The 16,348-nt window shown below is 31.0% G+C and overlaps 1 long non-coding RNA gene across 1 annotated transcript in view; it reads left to right on the top strand.

Annotated features, from left to right (window-relative positions):
- The first annotated feature begins 1,012 nt into the window (after positions 1-1,012).
- LOC120615116 (uncharacterized) overlaps positions 1,013-16,348 on the top strand; it is a 38,214-nt gene continuing 22,878 nt past the window's right edge. The window contains exon 1 of the long non-coding RNA XR_005656200.1: positions 1,013-1,100. This is a non-coding gene — a long non-coding RNA (uncharacterized LOC120615116). The remainder of the gene's footprint in view (positions 1,101-16,348) is intronic.

The raw sequence follows: 16,348 nt of genomic DNA, 5'->3' as shown, positions 1-16,348 counted from the left end.
TCAATAGTGGTTCTTAGACCTTTGCTACAACTTACCAACCAGCTAATAAACATTCAAAAACTTTATTATATATGAATTAGTGCTTCATTTATATTAACAAAAGTAATTAGAAATGGCAAATCATGCTGTACCACCATCTTACCTATTCTTTACCTTCATATATAATTAATTTGCACATTTATAATATAGTCATATTTATACTGGTAAAAGTGTTTTCAGTTTATATGAGAAAATTAAATATGTCATTATTTTATAAGGTTTTTTTAAATGGATATGAAAATCCCCAAAGAACACTCTGACTTCAGGTGCTTTTCCATATTAGCACTGGGCCAGATGATCTATAAAATCTATTCCAGCTCTACATTTCTACAATTACTTGATTCAAAATTAGATATAATGTAGCCAAAATGAAATAAAACATGAATATAGATTTTAAATTAAATAACCAACTTAAAAAAAAAAACTTTAAAATTGTGTTTACTTTAAATTTTACTCTTTACATTGCCTTACATTCATGAAAAGTAACTAAATGATTGGTTATAGTTATATAGTGGGGGTTCAATCAGGGTCCAGTGAAATAAACATCAGGTATTTTAATAGAGAAAACATTTAATATAAGAAATTGTTTGCAGGTACTGATAAATGAAAAGGCAAATGGAGAACATTGAGATATCACAGAGGTAGTAAGTGAGGGAAACAATTTCCATTGGTAGGGCTAGGGCAACAAAGGGGAAAGGTCGAGATTGGACTGCAGTCTAGAAATTGAAGTAGGGATCTTGCCATCAATGGTAGGACCCAGCCTTTTGAAGAGATACCAGTGCTCATCTAGGGCTGGTATCTTAGGAGGTCAGACAAGGCCTCTCCCTATCTGACATTTAGATCTCTGAGAAGAGGGGGCCAGCCATTTGCCACTGGTGTTTCTAAGGGGACACAATGAGGCTAGTGCTGGGAGGATGGAGTATAAGTTGCAAAGCAGCTTCTACCGCCAGGGTAAAGAACTACTGCAAGAGCAGTGCTGACAGGAAGAACCAGGAAGAGTGAGTCTCCTCTCTTCTAGACTTCTCATCGCCCTCTAACAGAAGCCAACAGGGAGCCAGCTGGTAAGTAAGAAATGTGGTTCTCAGAGTTGTAGCCTCGGCCTCACAAAGTGCTGAAGAAAGAATTTGAAGCTGAAAAATAATAGTTTAATAATCAGGACAAGGAGAAAATCATAACAATGTTTCAGAGTACAAGTAAATGTTCCAAAGTCAAGCTGGAGAGAAACTGTTAAATTAGAAAACAAAAGCTAAATTTTCTGAATTTTATATTTCAGTAATGGACTTAAAAATCAAAATCGTAGCATATTTATCTTATAGAAGAAAAAGGTAAACTATCTCATCATTCACTGAATAAGTAGTTATTTATTAACTAGATGTTAAGTAATAGCAATTAAAAACTACCAACTCTATCCATTAAATGAAAACTGAAGCACTGGTAAATAAAGTAATTATTTTTCTCCCCTTAAAACTCACATACTTATATATATGCAAAAACGAATGGTTAAACTATTTTCTAAATCTGCTAATTTTATTTTCAAACATGGAATATTAGCAATTAATGAGCATGAGTTTACAAATTTTATGCCGCTAAGTTATTTTGAGAATTGAAACCTAAAATACATAGTAGAGCAAATGCTTTTAAAAATAAATGGTTCATTTAATGAAAATGAGAGCAGAACATGGAACCCTTCTTATGTCAAAAGAAAAGAACTATTGTAGTGGAAACCCAATAAAATATCTCTTATAATTTAAGTGACTTTATGAATGCAATGAAATTTACAGCTCTTGAAGTGTTCCAGTTGTACTGACGGTCTACCCAATTATTCTTCACTACTGAAATGGATTGACTAATTAATGAAAGTGATTCAATAAATTAGTTGTTTGGACATTATGTGACATAACAAATTTTATTAAATTTAAAAGCCATTCTGTATCTAATATTTAAGTAATATAATAATAAAAAATAATAGTTAAATTGTTAAGCAAATGATATTTAGTTTTGAGTAGAATTAATTTATGAATTACTTTTTTCTAATTTTACATAACTATTTAGATAGTAGATAGATATAACTAAGGTCATTTTGCCAAATATTGGAAAATTTTTACTAGTTTTTGCTCAACCACAATGTAGATATTGATATGCAAAGTTTTATATTTTTATTTAATGTAGATCTTTTTCTCTTTATTAGGAGATTTCAATGAGATTGGGACAATTTAAATATTTTTATGCTTGATTTTGTAGCTATTGAAACTTTAGTTAAGAGATTCATATCTTTGTCTTTTTAGATTATTTTGATAAAATGGCACAAGAATGCAGAATAAACTATTTATGCTACCAACCACTAATTTAAAATTCATAAATCCAGAAAAACTTGTAAATTATGTAGACAGGACACAACCCTGAACCTAGAAGAAAGCTTTAATTACTATTAAGTAAGTTACTATTAAATAATTTATAGTTTAATTACTATTTTATTTAATTCAAGCATTCATTCAATAACACTTTTTAACTAACTTCTCTAGAGGAGATAAAGTACTAAGAGTTATGAAGAAATTAAAAATTCATAAAGCCAGTCATCATACATTCTCAAATTTCTAAGACATATCAAATTAAAACAGTTTGTCTTCGTATCAAACCTATTAATTCGGGGTTCATAAAAATAGTGTCAAAATGATAAAACTTACTCTTAGCTCTTGAGGTTGTTACAAGTTAATGGAGGCAGTATGTCACGTAAAAGACTAAATACCAGACAGCTCTCATAACCAAATTATTTGGGGAGTGGAGGCAGCAAAGATAGAGCAGAGGACCTCTCGATGTCTTTATTATAAACTAGAATTTTTTTGAAGACTTCTTTTGGACTCTATTGTTAAGAGAATTTTCTGTTGCAATTGCTGTGACGACCTTCATTTTCTTGAGAATCTGGTTTGGTGGTTGGCTTTTTATTAACACAAGTCATCTGTTTAGTGATATACCTCAGGGGACTATTTGAAATTTTTTATGTAAGAAGTCAGTAGGCTTGACAGTCACTACTACTTTCAATGGCTAAATATGGCAAAACTGTAACACCTGCAAATTCCTGGGATATTGCAAACTGATAAATCTCGACAGGCAAATTGATGTCCATTATATGTAATTATAGCTTGAATTCCTGGCTACTTTCCCGCACTCAGAAACAACAGCTGCTGTCGCTCTGTTCTGTGTTTTGAACTTTTTTCTGGGGAAGAAAGGAATAATTGTCTATCACAAAGAGTTCTTGATTTCTGAAATATACATGTTCTTTCTCAAATATTTTGGCATTAAGTGGGTATATGAGGCTTCAAGAAACGATTCAGTCAATTCTTTCTTGCAGATATTCTTCTGAAAAACTGTCCTTGTCTTTGTGTTCTTTCCTCATCTATCGCTGAGAGGGATTTAGACAATTTTTTTTTTTAACTTTCTAGAGGCACCTTGTAGTTAACCAAAGAACTCTGTAAATGCCTGTACTTTAGGAGGGCTAGGAAAATATTGTACATGACTGAATTAAATATGACATATTACTCCCAAAGAAGTAATATTTTCAATGGATTGTGTTCATTGCAATGTTGCTTAATTGGTATATGTTATTTCAAAGCAGGTGGAATAGCTTCTGGGTGGTTTATTATCCTTCTCTTGCTTTTAGCAAAAGTTCAAAAGAACATAATTTAGAAGTGTCTAAATCCTCTGATTCTTAATTAACACCTCTTTTATTTAAGAACTTTTAATACTGACATTTTTAATAACAAATAATAAAAACTATGTAGAAAAATATTTTGATTAAGATTTAATAATAATTTCAGAAAAAAATAAATTTATCTACTTTGCTATTTTTATTGCTTGAATTCTTCAAGGAATTTTGTTTCTTCTCCACTTATATGAGAAATGTATTGTCTAATCTTGTTCTCTTTGTTCTTTATTAATTAATCCTCAAAACCTAAATTACTTTTTAAATAAAGTTACTGAATCATTTCACTTTACCTTCTTTAAATAAACTCCGTGCTATTTCACTGTAATGGCATTCTTGCTTTTCTTGTGAAAAAAGACAAACTTTGTTACATTCATATTTTCACCTTCATATTTTCAAAAAAAAAAAAATTAAGATGTTTTAGTCCACCAGTTAAATTCTTATGATTTTTGGACCATTATGTTGTCATCTGAATAACTAAGGACTACCTTTAATGAGGTGTGTGTGCCTCATTGCATTAGCTGCCTAACAGATGTCTGAGTGATTAAAGCTCCCCTGAGTATCATAGCTTTTGTGTTTCCTTGAATCCCATTTGCCTTCTGACCCAGGAGTTCCCTGGAAGATTCCCAGTGGATACTTTATTTTTACTTTTCAACTCTCGACTAGATGATCAAAGTAGTTTGTAAATATCTGATTATCAAAGGTCATCTTCCTGGAGTTTGTACAAAATTATTTATTCTATTCTTAATTCTTTTAAAAATATATTGGTGTCAATAAAAAGAATGAAAATATTTCAGGATTTCAAGTACTCTATTGGGATCTGGTGTTCGTTGGCTCACCTGGTATTTTGGTTTGGGTCCCAGAACTGTGGCAAATATGAAGTTTATGCTACTGTAAAAGACAGACAAAATAATCTTGATCGTTCCCAAAGTGTGGTCAGGCCAGGATTTAAAGGTGTCATTGAGAAATCTCCACTCCACCCCTTATAAAGAGTTGGGTTTTTGGAACCTGGTTTATCTGCTTCAGAAAGAGGAAGAGGTTGGTTGACAGGATTTAAACCTGTGGCTCCAGGCAGTCTAGGCACTATAATTTGAATTCTTAGATCCCTAAGCCAAGCCCTGCAGCCCTCAGAAACTGTTATTTATACATAGATAACGATTATACCAATCAAGCTGACATTTTACTAATGAGGATTTCACCCAGTTTCACTTATACCCTCAAATGCATTATTGTTTAATCTCAACATGTAAGTCAAATTGAATCAAAGCCAACATGTCATTTTACCTTCTAACATCAATTATAAGTAATTTTATTTATCTTAGTTTTCTACATTTATAGATTCTATTCTCAAAAGACATCAGAGCTGGGCTTGAAATACTATAATGCTGTCTTATTTCTGAAAATAGAGTGAAAACCAAGGCACAGATTTCTCTTAATTGCAATAAAACTGATGTAGTATATTGATATTAATGTTTATAAAGAAAGAGTTATGGAAATAAAACAAATTTTGTGCATTTTTATATTACTTTTAAGGAAAAATAATTTCAAAATATAATTTTCTCTTATCTTCCTATTCATATCCAATTTGCTCAACATTTATTATTCTGCATATTTGATCTTTATTATGAGAGTAAATTTTGAGCATCTAAATTTAATAAACAGGAAAAAGTAACTGATATTTCAGATTACAGTTAAAAATAATATAGACATTCCTCAAATTAACATTAGTCATCATTTAATTATGGTTTTTTTCTTAAAGAGTTACTTTATTGATTTATACATTAATTATATATAAAATGATGACAGGTATAACAAGATAAATGTTGCTGAGAAATGTTTTTATGTTAATTTCTAAAACAAACACTCAGAAATGTATAAAATTTTTTTTTAGTTTAAAAAAAATCAAAGTATTAAAAGTTTTATATATATGGCATAAAGACTAAATAAGAAGAGAATATAGTACTGATTATTTATTTCTTGATATTGGCCATCATATGTACATATATAATTTAGTAAGTAAATAAAATAAAATTAATCATTAGCTCCGTACAGTAGATGGTTAATTAATCTTATCTCAAGGCTCTGCATAACATGAATTTTGAAACTTTTAAATTATGATTGAATAGCCTCAAGTTTTAAGTCATTTGTTCAAAGAATTTTTTCAATTATGATGTCTCAAAGAAAGTGAAATCAGTAGGTCTCCCCTCATTCCCATCAATGAAAATTTTTTTAAAAGTTGCATTTTGAGGATTTATATATTCTGTCATTTTGATTCCTTACTCTTTTCCTCAGCAATTTATAAAATTTTCCCTTTTGAGGTAAATAATGACAAGAACCAAGCCATTATTTTTACTCACATATTTCTAAATTTGGTCCAATTTTTATATTTAATTTAGATAAAGATGGGATTATTGGGGGTAAAATTAATCATAGCTTATATTTTTCAAATAAATTGTCTTTTCCTATACATCATATTTCTCATACATTTCTAGGCAAGTTGCAGTATACTAGCCATTCAAATAAACCCCACTCCCAAACAACTGCAATAAAAGAAATTTGTATTAGGTGAACTCAAGTTAGGAATACCTGAAAGTTATTTTTCAATGAATTGTACTTTATAAATGAACAAGCAAATAAGCAAAATCTTTCAAAGTTCACTTATTTGCAAGGTATCCGAATTATGACAATACATTTTTAGATTATTTTTATACATAGCTCTCTAGATATGCTCTGGGAGGCACAAAATTAAGTCATATAACTGTAGCTCTCAATTCTGACAATAAAGTAAGGGAGATCAATTTCATATGAAAAATTGACCATGCTATTCCTTTTGTGAAAATATAAAGTGTAAAATAGACTGAATTATGAAATATACGAATTCTTATCTAGTATTTTGAAACTCCTTCTCAACCCAGTAATCAATACCACCTTGCATTTTCCAACTACTAATTTTCCAAATTGGTACTATTCATTTGCTAAATTGTCAGTAACAATATAATCTTTTCTTACACATTTTCCACATACATTTTTCTTTATGAATGTTTCAAGCTCACTTGAAGATACTTTATTACATTTAAAATAGCTGAATTCACACTCAAATTATGTCTTCGCAATTTTAGTGAAACTCTGTAAATTAAGTGTAAAGCTTATATGTGTATATATGCATATATTTGAACTTATTTTTCTCTTACAATTAACGCTGCCATTGATCCTCTCATGTATAAATCAGAAAGCAACTAGCATAATTGCAAGAGTCTTGAATAACATTAAATAGCATGTATTTAAGCAGAAAACAAGCTTTATACTTTAATGAAGAATTGCCTTAGCTGTCTCATTGTAAGATGCATCATGTGAATGGCCTACATGGGGTTGTGTAGTATACAGCCTAAGCATCCATACACAGGAGCAAAAAGTAGTAAAACAAACCTATGTTGTAGAGATTCAATACATATGTCTTAATTTCAATTATTTCTTTAACAATAGTAGGAATAATTTCTTTGCTGACACCTTTTATTTTGGCATTTCTGTAATTGCAATAAAAACTACTACTGATTGGACACCTACAATGTACTTGGCATTATTCTAAGCATCGGTCATTGATTCTCTTTATCTTTATAACAATCCTATGAAGCAAATATTATTATCCTCATTTTACAAAAAAGAAAATTGAGATACAAAGAGGCTAAGTAGCCAAGGTCAAACATCTGATAAGTGGTAAATATGTTCAGCTTCTTTAGATTGCCTTTTTACTTATTTTATTTTTTTAGATTACTTTTGACAAATGGATATCCTAGGATTTATATCCTTAGCACTCCTTTCCTTAATATTTATTTATATGGATGTTATTAACCAGCCCATGATTATACTATTACCTATATGTCAGTGGAATATTGAATGAATGAATGAATGAATGAATGAACAATGGATGAATGAATAAAATCTTCCTCTAATACTATTTCCGAATGCTACAAATATACATAAATACTCAGCTAACTGGGTTCTACCTACATAAATTATTTTCATAGATGCTTTAAATTGAACTGGTTTTGCTCTGAATTTATTATTCTCCCCATCAGCACCAATTCTGCTAAGCTCCTTAATGCAATTATAGTCTGTACATAATTGTGCTTGTTATGCAACTTTTCTGTCTGAAAAAAAAATATCTACTGTTTTTTAAAATCAGAATCTGTAAAGAACCTGCCAATTACATTTTTCCTTTATAACAGGCTTCCTTTTAGAACCCCTGAGCAACAATACAGAGAAATTGACAAGTAGGAAGAAGGGAGAGTGCAATTTCTTGCCATTTGTTTGCTATTTTTGTCAGCATCGTTTCAGCAGTAGATGGTTCCAGTATCCATCTTCTCTAAGCGTGCACAGAACTAGCTTTATTAAACCCCTGCCGCAGCCAGCAATACTCACTCTTGTATGAGCCCTAAATCCACAGAACCCCTCCTCTGAATCTATGTTTTTATAGAAACAACTTCTTCCCTTTGTTCCCTTACCTCTAGGGTAGTAGCTGCTTCTTGCAATTATATTCTTAGTCCTTCTTTTAATTCTCCCAGCCTCTAACACCAGTGTAACCAATTGCCTATATTAAATTCCACTTGTTAAAATATCTAATGTTGTTTCTGTTTCCTGACCAATTCCTCACTGAGATACTTATGTATTAGAATTTTCTTTGACGACTTCAATTTTTTTCTTTGACTATTTCAAGAGTTTTCTTTATCTTCTTCAAATCCTTTCTCTTCCACATTCAACCAATTCCAAAAACTGCCAATTATACTCTTGAATATCTCAAAGCTCTATCTTGTCCTCTTTATGTCAATCAAAATTTAGTGGTAAAGATCAAGAAGTTTTGATCTAGAAGGCCAGGATTCAAGCACTAGACCTGCTGTTTGTTAGCACTAAGACCTAGGAGAGACTCAATATTTGCTTGGTCTTTCTTGCCCAGGCAATACTAAGTGTTCTATAAAGGAAAACTCTCCATCTGCTCTTGCTCTTTAACTTTATACCTCATAATATTTGGCATTATTCCAAGATCTCCCTGGTTATTCATATAATAACTGTACTGAGGTTTGTTTTTTTTTTTTTTAATTCAAGTAAAAGAGGATGCTTCCCATATATAAAAGAGCAAAATTAGTTTTCTACTCAAGTATACTTATATAATTTCCACATCTTAATTATAAATAAAGGTAACAATTTTAAAGTTTTGTTCTCATATCACCAGTGTTTTTAAAAATGTTCAGTATAGGTGGTTCATGGAGTCAGAACATGTGGCAAAATTTCCTAATGCTCAGGAAAGTTAAATGCAGGTGTTTCAAATAATTTTCTGGAGATACAAGCTGCATTAATGTTGTTTTATGTAATAAATACCACACAATAAAAGAAATGTTGAAATGTTTTAAAAACAGCTGTAGGTATTAAAAAATAATACTTAGTCTAATGCTCAGAGTAGACTAAATAAAGGGATTTGGATCCAATTGTGAAAAAGAAAGGAATCTGTGGCTATAAAAATGCCTAGAGGGTACAGAGCCACATCTTGCATATCTCTTATTTTTTTGAAGCCTCTGGTTTGGTACTATATCTACAAAAACTTTTTACTTAATGACTGACTAAGCCAATAATTGCTATTTATTTATTTTTTTATTTTTTTTTTATTTTTTTACTTCTAGGTCTCTACAAATGGTAAGACTAACTCATTCTATTCAGTCAACACATACTTAATGATTGTTTCAAAAACTGTGACATGAACAGAGGATACTGCATTGAACAGTATAAGTATTGTGTTAGATTCTTTGAGTTTAGAGTCTAATGGTAAAAAGGATAAAAAATACAAACCAAATAAAAACCATTTAAGTAATCTACAGAAATTATTAGCACATTTGCTAATGTGGCTGAACATAATTTTTGTCTTATATCTGCAGCAAATAGCTAAAGAATGTAAGTGAAAAGGCAATTTAAAAACTATAACATATATTATGTCAAATAATATTTATTTCTAGTATATGAAATATTTATTGGAATCAACTTGAGACAAATGTCATAAAATAAATAACAGAAAAAAATATGAACAACCATTTTTTTAACAGAGGAATCAAATTTGGTCAATTGAACTGTTCACCTGTATAAGTAATTAGACAAATGAAAATGAAGACTTTACCTGAGATATATTGTTACATACCCTAGATTGACAAAAATAGAGATGTTTGATTATCTCAACTGTTTGTAAGCATGTGAAAAATTAACCAGAACTTACATAAGCTATTGCATGGTCATTAAGAATAAGCCATTTGACCAAAATTTAGTATTATTTTATAAAGTAGAAGATGTATATTTCCTACAGCCCCCTTCCACTTCTCAGCATATATTATATAGAAATACTTGCACAGGATTGGCTTCTGGAAATAGATTTAGCAGACTCTGAGGAGGTTCATTGAACCACCATGCACAAAATGTGATAAGTACAGGCTTGGAACAACTTACAGTATTGCTTTTAATGACAAAAATATAGAAAACAATCCTATATCCGTTGGCAAGAGAGTGTACAAATCAAGTGTTGTATATCACTTAGAGTAATGTTATGCATAAGTGAAAAAATAAACATGTTACACCACCAACACAAATAAATTTTATAAATAAAATTTTAAATAAAAAATAATGAATGCATATATGTACACATATACAAAGTGTGAAACTATTTTCATAAATACCCAAACAAGTAAGATATACATTGCTTTGGGATACATATATATTCTAAAACTATAGGAAAACAAGAGAATGGTTAATAAAAAAGAATCTTAAATAGCCACTGAAGAAATAGGAATAGGGAGAAGCACAAAAGTAGAGATTCAATGCTATTGGCAATATTTTTGGGATTTTATTGATAGATTAATAGGTGTTTGCTGTATTAATATGTTTCAAAAACACATATATAATATTGCCTGTATAAGATATTATATACTAAAGATTGGTTAAGCTTGATTAGAGGCAATTCACCTGGGGGGCCATATTAAATCTGAGCTGTCAAGAAAATATGCAAGTATTTGCATCAGGTAGACAATGGAATATATGAATTGGATAAAAAAAAAAAAGAGGTCTGGCAAGCAAAGAAAAATCTAGAATATATCATCTTGGAAGATACCCTACAAAGAAGCCATGGTTCACAGAGTTAGGTAGAGAGAGAGGGCTAATAAAATAGTCCGAGAAGGACTGACAACTGTGGTAGATAGTAAGTGAGAAATCAAAAAGGCAGGAATGGTTTAAGAAGGAAGAAATAACAACTACAAAGATTCTAGTGAAGAAACTGAATAAAACTGAGCCAGAAAAATAAATATATAATTTGAAAATTGACAAGAACCATGGAATATGAAATGCAGAGTTCAAATTGGAGTAAATTGAAGAGTGAATGAAGAATATGTTGGAATATCCTGAGCAGACCTCCATTATAAATGCCTAAAAAGACTAGATAAAATTAGGATAATATTATTTTTTACGCATTGTTGAACTGTCAAAAAAAGTCAGCAAACACTCAGAACAAGCAAGAGCATGAATTCAGTGAAGAGAGCTAGGACCTACCCCAAATGTAGCTTCAGAGCCCCTCTATTCTTAAATTTTAGCTTAAGAGCTCTCTAAAGAAAGGAATAGAAATCTAGGCCATATACATGGTGAGGAGTCTGCAGAGAGACACTCACATAAAGCTAGGACATCGAAAGACCCAATTCTCCAAGAAAGGTTGAACCCCAGAAAAATTAGCAAAGATAGACAGGATATACAATTGTCTTTCTCAAATTTGACTCTGAGTGGAGAGAACAAAATATCATGTCTGAGTATTTGTAAACATGGGGCAAAGCTCATGAGATTTGTGGCCTGACTTCACAGTACCAGTGTAACCCATTTATCTCAAAATGCTTCTGAAGGAGCAAATTTACATTACAACATTAGACTGACCTAGGTTTATAATGGTTCCCAGTTACTCAGCAAAAGCTAATGAAATTCTCTCTGGAAGAGGATACTTTGGACATAGGCTTTCTCACTTATAGAATTCAAAAAAACAGGAACACTTGATAGAAGAGAAAAAGTACTCACACAAAGAAAATAGGTACAATGAGCAAGTGCTAGTAGAATGAGACCCACAGATTATTAATTCAGATACTAAAATTATGGAACACACAATATGAAAGATGTTATTAAAAGCATTCAAGAAATGAGAGGCCATAAAAATAAAAAGAAAATGTAAAAAATAACTAGATAATTTTTCAAAATAAAATGTATATATATATATATGTAAAAACTCATTTCGTGAATTAAGCTAGGTAGTATGTAACTGCTGTAAATAGGAAAAGAACTATGCCTTTACTATCCATATTATGACATTATTGAAAAGTGTTCTGTGGGGAGCCTTTCAAGTGGTCCACTAAGTCAAAACTATTTTCATAATAATAGTAGAATGTTAATAGTTTTTTCAACTATATTGATATTTGCAAAAGCAAAAATGGGGTAAAATAGCGGAACTGTTTGATTCAGGCAGTGAATTTATTATTGTTATTTTGAAATTAATTAAGTCAATTAATTAATATTTATTTTAACATTTTTTTTCAGTTTCTGGTAAGTCAATATTAATAGATATTTATATGGATAAACAAAAGTTTTGGGGAATTGTGAAATAAAAGAAATATATATATATATAAAGTTTTAAGAGCTCTGGGTCAGGAATAGCTTCTGGTTCCTGACCCAGAGCTCTTAAAACTTTTATAAACAGGGATGCTGGGAGAATCTTTTGTTTTAATATTTAGTCTTTGACCCAGTTCCTAACAGAAGCTCCTAAGATTTTTGTAATTTCCTGAATGATAGGAGAGTCTAACATGCAGATCCTAAATCCCTTGGAATTTTCTGGGTGATAGTAATGTCTTTTGTTCTAATGTCATTACTCTTGGTGGACACGTGGATGGGATCTATTCACCAGAAAGACAAAGGCATGATTAAAAACTTGAAACTTTCAGCTCCCCCCCCAACCCAAGCCCATCTTCCAGGAAGAAGAAGGGGTTGAATATTGAGTTAATAATTTATTATGTCTATGTGATGAAGCCTTCATAAAAATTCTAAAAATAAGGGATTTGGATAGCTTCCAAGTTGGAGAATACATTCACTTGTGGGGAGAGTGGTGCACCCCAAATCTACAGAAACAGAAGCTTCTGTGCTAATTACCAGACTCTGTCATATAATTCTTGATCTGTATCCTTTACTATATTTTTTGTTATATAATAAACTGGTAAACATAAGTAAGTGTTTCCCTGAATTCTATGAGCTGTTTTGGCAAACGGTCAAATCCGAGGAGGTTGTGGGAACCTCCGATTTGTAGCCAAGTCAGACCGAAGTTGTGGGTAACCTAGGGACCTGCTACTTGTAATTGGCATCTGAAGTGGAATTTGGGGAGCAGTCTTGTGAGACTGAGTTTTCAACTTATGGTGTCTGCACTAACTCCAGCTGGTGTCAGAATTAAATTGAATTGTAGGACACCCAGCTGGTGTCAGAGAATTGCTTGGTATGGGGAAGAAAACCTATACATCTGATTTCAGAAATATTATAAATGCGTGTGTAAAAGAAGAAATAAAGAGTTGTTTTCCTTAACAGTGATTTTCAATTTTTTTTAAGTATGAAAAGAGTTTTTGAGATCAAAATGTTTAAGAAGATTGATAGGTAGGTAGATAGATGATAGACATACATCAATGTTGATGAAAGATGATAGATGATAGATAGACAATAGATAGATAGATAGATAGATAGATAGATAGATAGATAGATAGATAGATAGATAGATGATAGATAAATTATAGATAGGCAGAAATAGAGATAGAGATACAAATATAGAGTTATGTATAACAAGAAAATACATCTGAATCTGGCAGAAAGAGACCATGAAAGGAAAAATATGAGTGAGAATAAAGTCATGAAAGATAAAATAAGAATGACTAATGTATATTTTAACAAGACCCCAGAAAATAATGTTAGAAGGAAAGTTGGCAATATTATAAGAATATCATGTTTGAGAATATAAAGATTTTTGAGTTAAAAAATGCATAAATTTTCAGATTCAGGAAATACCATGGTTCTCTATCATGACAAATAAAAAAATAAATTGATACTTAAGACATCTGTAATGAAAAAGTAGCATGTCAAAAGAAAAGTATTTAAAATTTTACCAGAAAATATTATTTGTAAAGGACTTGTACAAGATTGACAACAGAATTTACAAAACCACCAATGGAAGCCAAAGTAAAAGTAAAAAATAACATTTGTTCTAAAATTAAATATCTAGCTATCATTGAAGTATGAGACTAAAATTAAGATATTTTTAGATAAACAAAAATAGAATTTATCATCAATACAATCTCAGTAGACTTACCTTAGGAAGAAGAAAAAAAATGATTCTAGAAGTTCTGTGAAGCAAAAAAAAAGTACTGACAAAAAATTAAAAATATAAAAATGGAGATAAATTTAAATATATAGGACAACTAATTGTCTATTTCAATAAAGCTGTAAAAATAAATGAATATATATATATAGGACAGTATAAAACAACAAACATTAATCTGAGGGGAATAAAATATTGGTGAATAACTAAGAATTCATATTTAGAGGAAAAATTAATTCCAAAGATAAGCTTGGCCTTACTTTAATGTGTATGTGCTAGACTTTTTAAAGAATGTCTGTTCAAAGAATTCAAATACCAATAAAAAAATGCATGGGAGAAAAGCAATTTTTTTTTTTTTTTAGATTTTTGAAAAGCTATTCACAATGTAAGGAGTAAGAGACAAAATTGACACAAAAAAAGTGTGACATGAAATGGAACAAATAAATTCAAATAAATCTGTTACTACAATAAATGTAAATGAAATTCTTAATAATATGACTTTAAAGTATACAAATTCAAAAATTGATAGAACTACAGCCAATTTGAGAAATAGATAGTACATAAGGCACAAAATGTGGACAAAAAAGAATTGTTATAACCTGAAAAAAGGGTATCAAGATTAAGACTATAATATCATTCACAATGGATAAATGTTAAAAGCTTTTCTCTGAAACTGGAGATGAAAAAAAGGTTGTAACTCTTACTAATTTTATTCAGTATTTTGCTTGGAGTTCTGGTTTATAGAGAAAAATGAGAAAAAAAATTACCAAATTTGTAGCAAGTATTTACTGGTAGCTATGATTATTTGAGTAGAGAAAAATCAAAGAATAAAGAAAAATTATTACTATTAATAAGAAAATCTAGCAAGTTTAATGAATACAATTATAATACTATTGCTACATATGTGTTACTGTAAAACAATATCCACTGAAATGTAATTTAGAGATTTCTGCTGGACTTTTATTAGATCTGTATAAAAAGCAATAGCAGAGGAATGAATATATCTTTCTAGGGCAAGACTGTCAATGTACATAGTTTTCTATTTTCTGGAAAAGAAAACTTCTTCTGATAGTCCTTCCCATTGGGCTTTAGAAGAAAATGCATTTACCAAATCCATGACAGTATCATGTACTAGAACCTGTGTTAATCCACTCTAATAAGTATACTACTGTCAGTACAGCAGCTGCAATTGTGATTACTGCTTTAAGTTTGCAGTAATCCACTGCCATTAATCACTCTCCATCTAGTTTTTCAGGGATCATATTAGTGAACTGAGTGGAGTCATGAAGAGATTACATCTTCCATACATTACATCTGCTCCTGGATCCTTTCAGTTTTTGAGAGTAGCACAACCATCTCTGTCGCCATACTAGTATTCAACATTGATTTTGATTCATTTTTTTAAGAGGAGAGAGCAGAGGGTAGGTTTACTGGCTCCCACTTTAGTTCTTTCTCTAAAGATTAAGGAATTAATGTGAAATTTCTGCTAACTTCTAAGTAGGTATATTCCAATCATACATTTAGAAACTGGGGTAATTAGTAATGGATGTGTCCAAGGACTTAGTGTGCCCACTATGGGTTGATGGGGCTAGGACTCCACTCATGATTACCTGACCTTCACATATCGCCACTTTAAAACTAAGATTCTTTCGGTTCCCAGGCAGCAACATAAGCTCAGTCTTTAAACCTAATATTATTTAATGATCCTTTATCTCTGTTTTCCCAGAGTAAAGTTACCTGGTAACATATCATGGTGAAAGTTTAGGGTAATTGTTATTGTGTCATTTGACATACAGTTGCTGGGTCTTTCCTTACAAAAACTCAGGATTTTTTTAGTAGATGAATACTAAATCTGAGAACAGACTAAGCTCTGGAAACTAGGCAAGGGGTTGTGACTTGCTATGATATTAGCATTTGTCCCTCCAAATGTCCACACACACAAATACATACACACACACACACATACATACACACACAAATACATACATACATACATATGTTTTTTAGCTTCCCATCTGTTTTGCTGCCCAAAACACTATGGTCCATTAGACATTTCCACAGATCTCCCAAGGTCAGATCCTAGGCTGCTATTCTGACCTAACTGCTTATTACTGTGAATACGCACGTTAAGGACTGCCACCTAGCCAATGCTATTCTCAGATCCTGAGCTTCTCAATGGTGAAGAGATTTGGAGACTC

This window comes from Pteropus medius, unplaced genomic scaffold (assembly GCF_902729225.1).
Source record: "Pteropus medius unplaced genomic scaffold, Ma_sr-lr_union100, whole genome shotgun sequence".
Classification (NCBI taxonomy): Eukaryota; Metazoa; Chordata; class Mammalia; order Chiroptera; family Pteropodidae; genus Pteropus; species Pteropus medius.
This window is presented reverse-complemented; position numbering and strand designations above follow the sequence as displayed.